We start from the raw sequence: 14,725 nt of genomic DNA on the forward strand, positions 1-14,725 counted from the left end.
CACTTTGTGTTGGCAAAAGGAGCGCACTTTTCTTTTTTTGGAATATTTTTAGAATATTTAAAAATGGAAAATTAACAAAATGCTCGCCCTGTTGTGAAGCGTCCACAGGAGTTGAGGACTGCCTCTTTTCCGGGCACTTCGGAGGCGATGCTCAACAGGCTGAAAGGGGACCGGCAGTAATCAAGGGGACTGAAAGGGGACTCACACAGTAATCAAGCAGTACTTGCCGGGAGACAAAGGAGGTAAAGAGGGAAGTTTGTTATGGGTGGATGCATAGCAGACAGATTGGAATTCCAGGAGCAGGGAGGGAACAACTGGGGAAAGGTTTAATAATAATAATAAGGAATAATCTAAATGCTTGCCGACAACAACTGTGCAAATATGCAGAGTATTCCTTTTTTAAAGTTTTTTTTAAAAGAATAAAAGAAATTTGTGCAAATGTGTGGTGTATGAATTTTTTTTGAAATACTGTATAAAAATTTTTTTGGAATAAAAGAAATATTTAGCTGAAATTTATCAAAATGCTTGGCCTGTAGTGGGGCAATATTTTTTAAATTTTTTTTAGAATAAAAAAGCAAAAGTACCAATGGTGATCAATACGGGCAATCTTCCCACAGTAGTAATTTAAGGCAACACAAACCATGGTGATCAATAAGGGCAATGTTCCCGCATTCTACTAATAAATATTAAAATATAAGTCCCTTCATATTTATTGGGTTTTTCATAACTTTTTTTGTTTTTTGTGGTTTTTTTGTGGTTTTTTCTTTAAGAGGTAGCAGGTAGGTAGTTGGTTTATGGGTAAGGGAGTTCTGGGAGGGGGGAAGGGTATAATAAATAAATAAATAAATAAATAAATAAATAATAGCAGCATTTTTGGGTGAGTTTCTTTGTTTTCCTTTGTTTAAGAATTAAATCAATAAATAATAGCAGCTGTTCTAGTTATAAATATTAAAATATAAGTCCCTTCATATTTATTGGGTTTCTCATAATTTTTTTTTCTGTGGGTTTTTTTGTGGTTTTTTTTTAAGAGGTAGCAGGTAGGTAGTTTGTTTATGGGTAAGGGAGTTCTGGGAGGGGGGAAGGGTATAATAAATAAATAAATAAATAAATAGCAGCATTTTTGGGTGAGTTTCTTTGTTTTCCTTTGTTTAAGAATTAAATCAATAAATAATAGCAGCTGTTCTAGTTATAAATATTAAAATATAAGTCCCTTCATATTTATTGGGTTTTTCATAATTTCTTTTTTTTTTGTGGGTTTTTGGTGGGGTTTTTTTAAGAGGTAGCAGGTTGGTAGTTTGTTATGGGTAAGGGAGTTCTGGGAGGGGGGAAGGGTATAATAAATAAATAAATAAATAAATAAATAAATAGCAGCATTTTTGGGTGAGTTTCTTTGTTTTACTTTGTTTAAGAATTAAATCAATAAATAATAGCAGCTGTTCTAGTTATAAATATTAAAATATAAGTCCCTTCATATTTATTGGGTTTTTCATAATTTTTTTTTGTTTTTTTTTTGTGGTTTTTTTTAAAGAGGTAGCAGGTAGGTAGTTTGTTTATGGGTAAGGGAGTTCTGGGAGGGGGAAGGGTATAATAAATAAATAAATAAATAAATATTTACGAACGAACACAGCCACAGGACAGGGAGAAACGCACACACAGGCACACAAGATTCTTTTCTTTTTTAAGATTATTTTTTAAATATTTTGAAGAATAAAAGAAAGATATTTTTCAGAAATATTTAAAAATGGAAAATTAACACAAAGCAAGGTACAGGCAGTGGTAATGTAAGGCAACACAAAGCACAAAGCACAAAGTAGTACGCATCAGGGCAATGTTCCCGCGTTCAGCAGGCAGTGGAAATGTAGGGCAACACAAAGCACAAAGTAGTACGCATCAGGGCAATGTTCCCGCGTTCAGCAGGCAGTGGAAATGTAAGGCAACACAAAGCACAAAGTAGTACGCATCAAGGCAATGTTCCCGCGTTCAGCAGGCAGTGGAAATGTAAGGCAACACAAAGCACAAAGTAGTACGCATCAAGGCAATGTTCCCGCGTTCAGCAGGCAGTGGAAATGTAAGGCAACACAAAGCACAAAGTAGTACGCATCAAGGCGCACACCAACAGGAGACTCTTTTCTTTTTTTGGAATATTTTTTGGTTTTTTTTAATGAATAAAACACAGGTATTTTCAGATAATGTTCAGAAATGGAAAATTAGCCAAAAACTGGCCCTGATGTAGAGCTAACACAGGCAGGAGACAAGGCAATGGAGAGCACAAACCAACAGGAAGCTCTCTTTTTTTTTTGGAATATTTTTTGTATTTTTTTATGAATAAAACACAGGTATTTTTAGAAAATGTTCAGAAATGGAAAATTGACCAAAAACTGGCCCTGAGGTTGAGCTAACACAGGCAGGAGACAAGGCAATCGAGAGCACAAACCAACAGATTCCTGGTTGTCATCTGTTGTTATCTGTCGCCAATGTGATAAGAACGAAAGAGAGCACTTAGGCGCCTGCCATCTGCTGCTAGATTGCACCAGCACTTACGCCCCTTCCCCGTCCCTCTGTGCCGCACTTTAATTATCGTTGAATAGAGCACTTTAGACCTAGCACTTTATGAATGTGCCTGACGGCACGTAGTGTTGCTGCTGACTGAATACGATTACTGACGGGTTGCTTCAAAAATCTGTGCACTTTAAGAACTATCCCATCGGAGTAGCCGGAACATTGACTACTACCTGTATCACTGCTACCCATGTGGTCCCCCGCCCCTCTTTGTGTACTGTCTCTGTTGCTCTTGTGTAGCGGAGGGGGCGGAGGAGGAAGTGGGTGGGAGCCTGTGAATGAAGGTGTGGTGGGGAGGGGGGGAGAGAGGATGCTGGCAAGAACCAAAAAATCTAATAACGAGCAAAGTAGAAAGTAATCTCTTGGCTCTGGACTGCGGCATGGAGGGGGGGAGGTGTTCCACTAGCCGAGGGGCCCCCATAGAGGTCGTGGTGGGAAGGAGGAGATGCGGGAAAAGGAGACCTCAAATTCGGCCTAATTCGGACCGCTTATCCAAACTAACAATTCCCAATCGGTCTCCTAAGGTAAATTGGTGTAACCAGGTGAGCGGGCCCTCTGGCTTGAAGGTGGTGTTGTTGAACGCCAGATCTGTCAACGGAAAAACGACCTGGATACAGGATTTAATCCTGGAGGAGCGGGCAGATCTGGCGTGCATCACGGAGACCTGGCTGGATGAAGCGGGGGGCGTAAACCTCTCCCAGCTTTGTCCTCCAGGCTTCTCCGTGCAACACCAAGAGCCGGAGGACGGGGAGGCGGTGTCGCAGTGGTCTATAGAGATTCCATCCATCTGACCAGGAGCCCCATCCCGCAGACCACAAATTTTGAATGCGTCCACCTGAGGGTGGGTGACCGGGACAGAATAGGGATTCTGCTAGTGTACCGTCCACCTCGCTGCACTACAGTCTCCCTACCTGAGCTAGCGGGGGTGGTCTCGAGCCTGGCGGTGGAGTCCCAATGGCTTCTTGTGCTGGGGGACTTCAACATCCATGCCGAGGCAACCCTCACAGGAGCGGCTCAGGACTTCATGTCCGCCATGGCAACCATGGGGCTGTCCCAACGAATAACTGGCCCCACCCACTGTGCTGGACACACATTGGACTTGGTCTTCTGCCAGGGATGGGAGCAAGGTGGCGGTGTGGAGGAGTTGTCTATCTCTCCGTTGCCATGGACCGACCACTTCCTGATTAGATTTAGGCTCACTGCGCCCCCTAACCTCCGCAAGGGTGGAGGACCCATTAAGATGGTCCGCCCCAGGAGGCTAATGGATCCGAATGGATTCCTGACGGCTCTTGGGGAGTTTCCCGCCACCTCGGTAGGTGACCATGTCGAGGACTTGGTCGCTCTCTGGAATGGGAAGATGACCAGGGCAATTGACAGGATCGCTCCGGAACGTCCCCTCTCAAGTAACCGAGCTAAACCACCTCCTTGGTTCACTGAGGAGCTGGCAGCGATGAAGCGAAGGAAGAGGGTTCTAGAGAGCGTGTGGCGCTCGGACCCAAGCGAGCCAAATCGAACACGGTTTGTGTCCTTTTTAAGGGCATATGCCGCGGCAATAAAAGCCGCAAAGAAAACCTTCTTTGCGGCCACTATTGCGTCTGCAAAAAACCGTCCGGCGGAGTTGTTTCGGATTGTCAGAGGTCTTTTAACTCCCCCTATCTCAGGTGGGAGCCCTGACAATGCGGCAACGCGCTGTGAAGCATTTGCTCGGTTCTTTGCAGACAAAGTCGCTTTGATCCGCTCTGGGCTGGACGCCACATTAAATGCAGTCTCCGTGGATGTGACACAAGCACCTGCTTGTCCGATTTCGTTGGATTCTTTTCAGTTTGTGAAACCCGAGGATGTGGACAAGATACTTGGAGGGATGAGACCCACCACGTCCATCCTAGACCCCTGCCCATCCTGGCTTCTGAAGGAGGCCAGAGGGGGATTGGCCAAGTGGGTAACGGTGGTGGTTAATGCCTCCCTTCGGGAAGGCAAGATTCCAGCGAGCCTAAAACAGGCTGTTATAAAGCCGCTGTTGAAGAAACCATCACTTGACCCCACTAAATTGGACAACTTTCGGCCTGTTTCCAATCTTCCCTTCTTGGGCAAAGTCATGGAAAGCGTGGTGGCCTCACAACTCCAGGTATTCTTGAGAGACACGGATTATCTGGATCCGGCACAGTCTGGTTTCAGACCGGGACATGGTACCGAGACGGTCTTGGTCGCCTTAGTGGATGATCTGCGCCGGGAGCTAGACAGGGGGAGTGTGTCCCTGTTGGTGCTCCTGGACCTCTCAGCGGCCTTCGATACCGTTGACCACGGTATTCTTCTGGGGCGCCTTGCAGAGATGGGTCTTGGGGGCACTGCTTTGCAGTGGCTTCGGTCATTTCTGGAGGGTCGTACCCAGAAGGTGTTATTGGGGGACTCCTGTTCAACGCCACAGCCGTTGACCTGTGGCGTTCCTCAGGGCTCCATCCTGTCCCCCATGCTGTTTAACATCTACATGAAGCCGCTGGGTGAGATCATCCGGAGTTTCGGGGTGTGGTGTCACCTGTACGCAGATGACGTCCAACTCTGTCACTCCTTCCCACCTGCTACTAAGGAGGCCGTCGAAGTCCTGAACCGGTGCCTGGCCGCTGTAACGGTCTGGATGAGGGCGAACAAACTGAAACTAAATCCAGACAAGACAGAGGTACTCCTGGTCAGTCGCAAGGCCGAACAGGGTATAGGGTTACAGCCTGTGCTGGACGGGGTCGCACTCCCCTTGAAGGCGCAGGTTCGCAGCTTGGGTGTGACCCTGGACTCATCGCTGAGCCTGGAGCCCCAGGTCTCAGCGGTGACCAGGGGAGCATTTGCACAGCTTAGGCTCGTGCGCCAGCTGCGCCCGTATCTTGGGAAGTCTGACTTGGCCATGGTGGTACACGCTTTGGTCACATCCCGCCTCGACTACTGCAACGCTCTCTACGTGGGGCTGCCCTTGAAGACGGCCCGGAAGCTTCAGCTAGTCCAACGCGCGGCAGCCATGTTGTTAACAGGAGCAGGGCGCAGAGAGCATACAACGCCCCTGCTGTCCCAGCTCCACTGGCTGCCGATTTGCTACCGGGCCCAATTTAAGGTGCTGGTGTTATCCTACAAAGCCCTAAACGGTTCCGGCCCAAAATACCTTGCAGACCGCATCTCGGCCTACGAGCCCACGAGGACCTTGAGGTCATCCGGGGAGGCCCTTCTCTCGGTCCCGCCTGCCTCACAGGCACGCCTGGCGGGGACGAGAGAGCGGGCCTTCTCGGTGGTGGCCCCCCGGCTGTGGAACGCCCTCCCTGCTGAAGTTAGACAGGCGCCCTCCTTGATGGCCTTTCATAGGAGCCTGAAAACATGGCTCTTCGAGCAGGCCTTCAACTGAGTGTATCATTGGAACGATACTGGAATGGATTATGACTATGAAATTGACTATGACCCCAGGATTTTGACGAAGCGGATTTTTAGTATATGTTATGTAGTAGTAGTTTGGTATGTACTGTCGTGATTTGCTGTATATTGTCCTTTCTATGTTGTTGTTCACCGCCACGAGTCGCCCTAGGGCTGAGAGTGGCGGGCAATAAGTGCAAGTAATAAATAAATAATAAATAAACAGGAGGCTCTCTCTTTTATTTAGAATATTTTTTGTATTTTTTTATGAATAAAACACAGGTATTTTTAAAAAATATCCAAAAATGGAAAATTAGCCAAAAATTGGCCCTGCTGTAGAGCTAACACAGGCAGGACACAAGTCAATCGAGAGCACAATCCAACAGAAGGCTCTTTTTTTTGGAATATTTTTTGTATTTTTTTATGAATAAAACACAGGTATTTTTAGAAAATGTTCAGAAATGGAAAAATGACCAAAAACTGGCCCTGAGGTTGAGCTAACACAGGCAGGAGACAAGGCAATCGAGAGCACAAACCAACAGGAGGCTCTCTTTTTTTTAGAATATTTTTTGTATTTTTTTATGAATAAAACACAGGTATTTTTTAAAAATATCCAAAAATGGAAAATTAGCCAAAAACTGGCCCTGCTGTAGAGCTAACACAGGCAGGACACAAGGCAATCGAGAGCACAATCCAACAGAAGGCTCTTTTTTTTTAGAAGATTTTTTGTATTTTTTTATGAATAAAACACAGGTATTTTTAAAAAATATCCAAAAATGGAAAATTAGCCAAAAACTGGCCCTGCTGTAGAGCTAACACAGGCAGGAGACAAGGCAAACGAGAGCGCACACCAACAGAAGAGGCTTTTCTTTTTTTAAGAATATTTTTTTTAAGAATAAAATACAGGTATTTTCATATAACGTTCAGAAATGGAAAATTGACCAAAAACTGGCCCTAATGTACAGCTAACACAGCCAAAGGACAGTGCAAATGAGAGCACACAGGAACAGAAGTTTCTTTTCTTTTTTTAGAATATTTTTTGTATTTTTTATGAATAAAACACAGGTATTTTTAAAAAATATCCAAAAATGGAAAATTAGCCAAAAACTGGCCCTGCTGTAGAGCTAACACAGGCAGGAGACAAGGCAAATGAGAGCGCACACCAACAGAAGAGGCTTTTCTTTTTTTAAGAATATATTTTTTTAAGAATAAAAGACAGGTATTTTTAGAAAATATTCAAAAAAGGAAAATTAACCAAAAAATGGCCCTGATGTGGAGCAAACACAGCCAGGAGACAGGGCAAATGAGAGCGCACACCAACAGGAGACTCTTTTCTTTTTTTAGAATATTTTTGGATTTTTTAAAGAATAAAACACGGGTATTTTTATAAAATATGTAAAAATGAAAAATTAACAAATTAACAAAAACCGAAGGAAGGAATGAATCCAAGCAAGGAATGAATAATAAGCAAGGAATGAATCAAAGCAAGGAATGAATAATAAGCAAGGAATTAAATGCAATCCAAGCTTAGCCAGCAACCAACCAAGCCAACCCAATGCAAGCCGCCCTCCCGGACCTCTTCTCTTCTCCCTCGCCTCCGCAACAAATGAATTTTTGGAAGAATAAAAGAAAGATCTTTTTCAAAAATATTTGAAAATGGAAAATGAGCACAATGCTTGCCCTGCTGTGGAGCAAACAGCCACAAGACAGGGACAAACGATAGCACACAGCCACAGAAGGGTCTCTTTTTTTTTAGAATATTTTTTGAAGTTTTTGAAGAATAAAAGATAAAATAAAAGTAATAAAAATTAAAAATTAAAAAGAATAAAATAAAAACAAATAAAGAATAAAAGAAAGGGTGTATGAAAGGGAGTTGGGGGGGAGAAACACTCGCACACAGGCACACAAGGGTCTTTTCTTTTTTTTAGAATATTTTTTTTTAAGAATAAAAGACAGGTATTTTTAGGAAATATTCAGAAATGGAAAATGAACCAAAAACTGGCCCTGATGTAGACCTAACACAGGCAGGAGACAGGGCAATCGAGAGCACAAACCAACAGGAGACTCTTTTCTTTTTTTAGAATTTTTTTTTAAAGAATAAAACATGGGTATTTTTATAAAATATGTAAAAATGAATAATTAACAAATTAACAAAAACCGAAGGAAGGAATGAATCCAAGCAAGGAATGAATAATAAGCAAGGAATGAATCAAAGCAAGGAATGAATAATAAGTAAGGAATTAAATGCAATCCAAGCTTAGCCAGCAACCAACCAAGCCAACCCAATGCAAGCCGCCCTCCCGGACCTCTTCTCTTCTCCCTCGCCTCCGCAACAAAAGAATTTTTGGAAGAATAAAAGAAAGATCTTTTTCAGAAATATTTAAAAATGGAAAATGAACACAATGCGTGCCCTGCTGTGGAGCAAACAGCCACAAGACAGGGACAAACGATAGCACACAGCCACAGAAGGGTCTTTTCTTTTTTAGAATACTTTTTGAAGTTTTTGAAGAATAAAAGAAAGATAAAATAAAATAAATTAAAATTAAAATAAAAAAATAAAAAAAAGAATAAAAGAAAGGGTGTATGAAAGGGAGTTGGGGGGGGGGGAAACGCGCACACACAGGCACACAAGGGTCCTTTCTTTTTTTAGAATTTTTTTGGTTTTTTTTAAAGAATAAAAGACAGGTATTTTTTAAAAATATTCAAAAATGGAAAATTAACCAAAAACTGGCCCTGATGTGGAGCAAACACAGCCAGGAGACAGGGCAAACGAGAGCGTATACAAGAGTAGAAGAGTGCCTGTATTTAAAAATGGAAAATTAACAAAATGCTCGCCCTGTTGTGAAGTGTACACACACAGGAGGAGAGGAGTGCCTCTTTTCCGGGCACTTCAGAGGCGATGCCTGACAGGCTAAAAGGCGACCGGCCTTTTTTTTTTTTTTAATACTCTTTTTTAGAATATTTTTTTAGAATACTTTTTTTGAATATTTTAGAATAAAATAAAATAAAATAAAGAATTATATAAAATAAAGTAAAATTAAACGGAGATTGTAACACTTGCACCAGATATACAAAAAAGTAAGAAATCAATTACTAAACTTGGAGACATGCATTTGATTCTTCATTGATCCTCAAACTATTACAAAATGGATCTATATTCGAATGTAAAATAATTGAAATACAAATCATTGACGAAATACAAAATTACCGAACGAAACTGGCCAAGCCTAAGTTTTTCGAGGTAACAGAAAGCAAAGTAAAATTGATTTTCAATAAGTGCAGGACCCCAAAGGGCCAATGTCTCCGCAAAAAGTGCTGGGATTTAAAATCATCAATAAAAATTAAATCATCAATAAAAAGAAGTGCTTCTACGAAAATGGGGACTGGCAGGGAATGAAGTTATGGGAGCATTTCTCTTAGGTGAAACAAAAGCTATTTCACCCAGTTGTTTGCCTCTATTTAAAAATGGAAAATTAACCAAATGCTCACCCTCTAGAGCTAATACATGCCGACGAGCGCAGACCTCAGGGATGCGTGTATGAAAGGGAGTTGGGGGGGGGGGAGCCAGTAACGACTGGGGAAAGGGTGTATGAAATAATATGTATGTAAAATAAGTTTCCTGACTATGAATTTATATTGCAAAACAATTTTCCTGGCTATGCATTCATTTTTTTATGGAGTTGGTGATGCGTGCATTTATCAGTCCGAAAACAACCCGGGCTCGCCCGGCCGCATTGCTTACTCTAGATAACCTGGGTCCGATCGCATCAGGGCAATGTTCCCGCGTTCAGCAGGCAGTGACAATGTAAGGCACCACAACGCATAAAGCAAAGTAGTATGCATCAGGGCACCCTCTCAAAATGTAATTCCATCCTTGTATGAGATTGTTTGGAATCTGTTATGGTTCCTTTGGTCGCTCCCCCCGTTCCTTAGATATAACTGTGGTAATTCTAGAGTTTAATTTTAATTTTAATTTTAAAAACTTGACGAAAAGTGGCGATTAAAATCATCAATAAAAAGAAGTGCTTCCACGAAAATGTAGAGGACCGAAGCAGAGAGACTCCCGAGGGTAGTCTGGGATGAAGTACTGGCCTACTCTCAGCAGCCAGGAAGACAGCACCCTCCCAAAACGTAATTCCATCCTTGTATAAGGGATGCGAGCAACGTCTCTGAACCCTGGTGTATGAAGGGGAGTTGGGGGGGAGGGTTTCCATTCAAAAATGGAAAATTAACCAAATGCTCACCCTCTAGAGCTAATCCATGCCGACGGGCGCAGACCTCCGGGATGAAGAAGTGCTCACGAAGGTGGTTTTCCCATGGTGAAACAAAAGCTATTTCACCGAGTTGTTTGCCTCTATTTAAAAATGGAAAATTATCCAAATGCTCACCCTCTAGAGCTAATCCATGCCGACGAGTGCAGACCTCCGGGATGCGTGTATGAAAGGGAGTGGGGGGGGGGGGGAGACAGTAACGACTGGGGAAAGGGTGTATGTATGTATTTCACCGAGTTGATTTGAATCTGTTATGGTTCCTTTGGTCGCTCCCCCTGTTCCTTAGATATAACTGGTAATTCTAGAGTTTAATTTTAATTTTAATTTTAGAAACTTGACGAAAAGTCGTGATTAAAATCATCAATAAAAAGAAGTGCTCACGAAGGTGGTTTTCCCATGGTGAAACAAAAGCTATTTCACCGAGTTGTTTGCCTCTATTTAAAAATGGAAAATTATCCAAATGCTCACCCTCTAGAGCTAATCCATGCCGACGAGCGCAGACCTCCGGGATGCGTGTATGAAAGGGAGTTAGGGGAGACTGGCAGGGAATGAACGGGGAAAGGGTGTATGTGTATGTATTTCACCCAGTCGATTTGAATCTGTTATGGTTCCTTTGGTCGCTCCCCCTGTTCCTTAGATATAACTGTGGTAATTCTAGAGTTTAATTTGCAGACGAACAGATACCGGAGGAAAGGTGTATGGGGAAAGGGTGTATGACAGGGAGTTAAGGGAGGTAAAGAGGAGGGGAAAGTGTGTATGAAAGGGAGTCAAGGGAGGTAAAGAGGAACTTTGGGCTCACAGCCATTCAAAGTCAAATTTTCAATTGAGTCCCGCGGTTCCGAAGCATTTACTTTGAAAAAACTACTGTGCTCAAAGCACGTTGTGTTGGGGGGGGGGGAGCGTACACTAGAGTACAGGACTGGCAATAAAAACAATAAATGAAAAGAAGTACTTCTACAAAAATGGGGACTGGCAGGGAATGAAGTTATGGGAGCATTTCTCTTAGGTGAAACAAAAGCTATTCCGTGTGTGCTGACCCCTGTGATTTCCCCAAATGCGGGAAACTCGACTGCATAATGTGTTCCTTAGATATAACTGTTCCTTAGATATAACTGTGGTAATTCTAGAGTTTAATTTTAATTTTAATTTTAATTTTAGAAACTTGACGAAAAGTCGCGATTAAAATCATCAATAAAAAGAAGTGCTTCTAGTTCGGGGGGAGTTAGGGGAGTTAGGGGAGACTGGCAGGGAATGACCGGGGAGACACCATGATCACGAAGGTGGTCTTCCCGGGTTAGGCTCATCCATTGCACTCCGTGTGTGCTGACCCCTGCGATTAAAATCATCAATAAAAAGAAGTGCTTCTACGAAAATGTAGAGGACCGAAGCAGAGAGACTCCCGAGGGTAGTCTGGGATGAAATACTGGCCTACTCTCAGCAGCCAGGAAGACAGTTAGCACCCTCCCAAAACGTAATTCCATCCATGTTTGAGGGATGCGAGCAACGTCTCTGAACCCTGGTGTATGAAGGGGATTTGGGGGGGAGGGTTTCCATTCAAAAATGGAAATTAACCAAAAAGCTCACAGCAGCCAAGAAGACATTTCAAACCTGAGAATTTCTACGTTTTCCAAAACGGCACGGCAAGAGAAGACTCACAGAAGTGCCTTGCAAGAAATCGTGCTTGACAAGAAGAAACGACGACTACTTGCATAAGGCTTCCCAAATCCACCGATAAACTTTAGAAAGCTAAATGGATCTTGGGATCGAGCTGGCGGTCCGCCGAGAGGCGAGCTACCGCCTCTCCCAGCCCTGAAAATTAAAATCATCAATAAAAAGAAGTGCTTGTACGAAAATGGGGACTGGCAGGGAATGAAGTTATGGGAGCATTTCTCTTTGGTGAAACAAAAGCTATTTTAAACTTGAGGAAAAACTGGACGAAAAACTTGATGAAAAGTTGCGATTAAAATCATGCTCACCCTCTAGAGCTAATACATGCCGACGAGCGCAGACCTCAGGGATGCGTGTATGAAAGAGAGTTGGGGGGGGGGGAAGCCATCTAGGTGGCCTTTTGGGTCTCTTCCAAATGTAGGATTTTGTGATTCAGGATTCTATGATTCAGTAGACAGGCTAGCCATCTGTCAGGAAGGTTTGGATGGTGCCTTCCTGCCTAGCAAAAGGAGATTGGATCGGATGGCCTCTAGAGCTAATACATGCCGACGAGCGCAGACCTCAGGGATGCGTGTATGAAGGGGAGTTGGGGGGGAGGGTTTCCATTCAAAAATGGGAAATTAACCAAAAAGCTCACCCGGCCGCTTTGGTTACTCTAGATAACCTGGGTCCGATCGCATCAGGGCAATGTTCCCGCGTTGAGCAGGCACTGGTTATGTAAGGCAACACAACGCAGAAAGCAAAGTAGTACGCATCAAGGCACCCTCCCAAAATATAATTCCATCCTTTTATGACATTGTTTGGAATCTTTAATTTTAATTTTAAATACTTGACGAAAAGTTGCGATTAAAATCATGTTCACCCTCTAGAGCTAATACATGCCGCCGAGCGCAGACCTCAGGGATGCGTGTATGAAAGGGAGTTGGGGTGGGGGGGGGGAGCCAGTAACGACTGGGGAAAGGGTGTATGAAATAATATTCATTTTTTAATGGAGTTGGGGATGCGTGCATTTATCAGTCCGAAAACAACCCGGGCTCACCCGGCTGCTTTGGTTACTCTAGATAACCTGGGTCCGATTTGATTTGATTTGATTGATTTGATTGATTTGATTTGATTGATCTTGGGATCGAGCTGGCCTAAAAAAAAAACAGAGGTTAGATGGCCATCTGTCAGGGGTGCTTTGAACACGGTTTTCCTGCTTCTTGGCAGGGGGTTGGACTGGATGGCCCATGAGATCTCTTCCAACTGTATGATTCTATGATCAAAATTGATTGATTTGATTGATTTGATTTGATTTGATTTGATTGATTTGATTGATTTGATTTGATTTGATTTGATTGATCTTGGGATCTAGCTGGCGGTCCGCCGCGAGGCGAGCTACCGCCTCTCCCAGCCCCTGTCTCTCTGCGCTCCCCACATGCTCTTAAATGAGTGTCCCGGGGGTCTGAATGAATTTATATATATATATTGCAAAACAATTTTCCTGGCTATGCATTCATAGGAGGACCCAAGTGTTCACCTTGTTTGCCCAACAGGCTGAAAGGCGACCGGCAGGAAACGACTGAGGAAAGGGTGTATGAAAGGGAGTTGGGGGGGGGGGGGAAGCCAGAAACGACTGGGGAATGGGTGTATGAAAAAATATGTATGTAAAGTAAGTTTCCTGACTATGAATTTATATTGCAAAACAATTTTCCAGGCTATGCATTCATTTTCTTATGGAGTTGGGAAGCCATTCGAAGTCAAATTTCTACTTGAGTCCCGGGTTTTGGTGACTATAGATAACCTCGGGCCGATCGCATCAGGGCAATCAAGGTAAGGCAACACAAAGCACAAAGCAAAGTAGTACGCATCAGGACAACGCTCCTGCATTCAGCAGGCAGTGGTAATGTAAGGCAACACAAAGCACAAAGCAATGTTCCCGCGTTCAGCAGGCAGTGGAAATGTAGGGCAACACAAAGCACAAAGCACAAAGTAGTACGCATCAGGGCAATGTTCCCGCGTTCAGCAGGCAGTGGAAATGTAGGGCAACACAAAGCACAAAGTAGTACGCATCAAGGCAATGTTCCTGCATTCAGCAGGCAGGGGAAATGTAAGGCAACACAAAGCACAAAGCACAAAGCACAAAGTAGTACGCATCAGGGCAATGTTCCTGCCTTCAGCAGGCAGTGGAAATGTAAGGCAACACAAAGCACAAAGCACAAAGTAGTACGCATCAGGGCAATGTTCCCGCGTTCAGCAGGGAGTGGAAATGTAGGGCAACACAAAGCACAAAGAACAAAGTAGTATGCATCAAGGCAATGTTCCCGCGTTCAGCAGGCAGTGGAAATGTAAGACAACACAAAGCACAAAGCACAAAGTAGTATGCATCAGGGCAATGTTCCCGCGTTCAGCAGGCAGTGGAAATGTAAGGCAACACAAAGCACAAAGTAGTACGCATCAGGGCAATGTTCCCGCGTTCAGCAGGCAGTGGAAATGTAAGGCAACACAAAGCACAAAGCACAAAGTAGTACGCATCAGGGCAATGTTCCCGCGTTCAGCAGGCAGTGGAAATGTAGGGCAACACAAAGCACAAAGTAGTACGCATCAAGGCAATGTTCCTGCATTCAGCAGGCAATGGAAATGTAGAGCAACACAAAGCACAAAGTAGTACGCATCAAGGCAATGTTCCTGCATTCAGCAGGCAGTGGAAATGTAAGGCAACACAAAGCACAAAGCACAAAGTAGTACGCATCAGGGCAATGTTCCTGCATTCAGCAGGCAGTGGAAATGTAAGGCAACACAAAGCACAAAGCACAAAGTAGTACGCATAAGGGCAATGTTCCCGCATTCAGCAGGCAGTG

The sequence above is a fragment of the Anolis sagrei genome, chromosome Y (assembly GCF_037176765.1).
Source record: "Anolis sagrei isolate rAnoSag1 chromosome Y, rAnoSag1.mat, whole genome shotgun sequence".
Lineage (NCBI taxonomy): Eukaryota > Metazoa > Chordata > Lepidosauria > Squamata > Dactyloidae > Anolis > Anolis sagrei.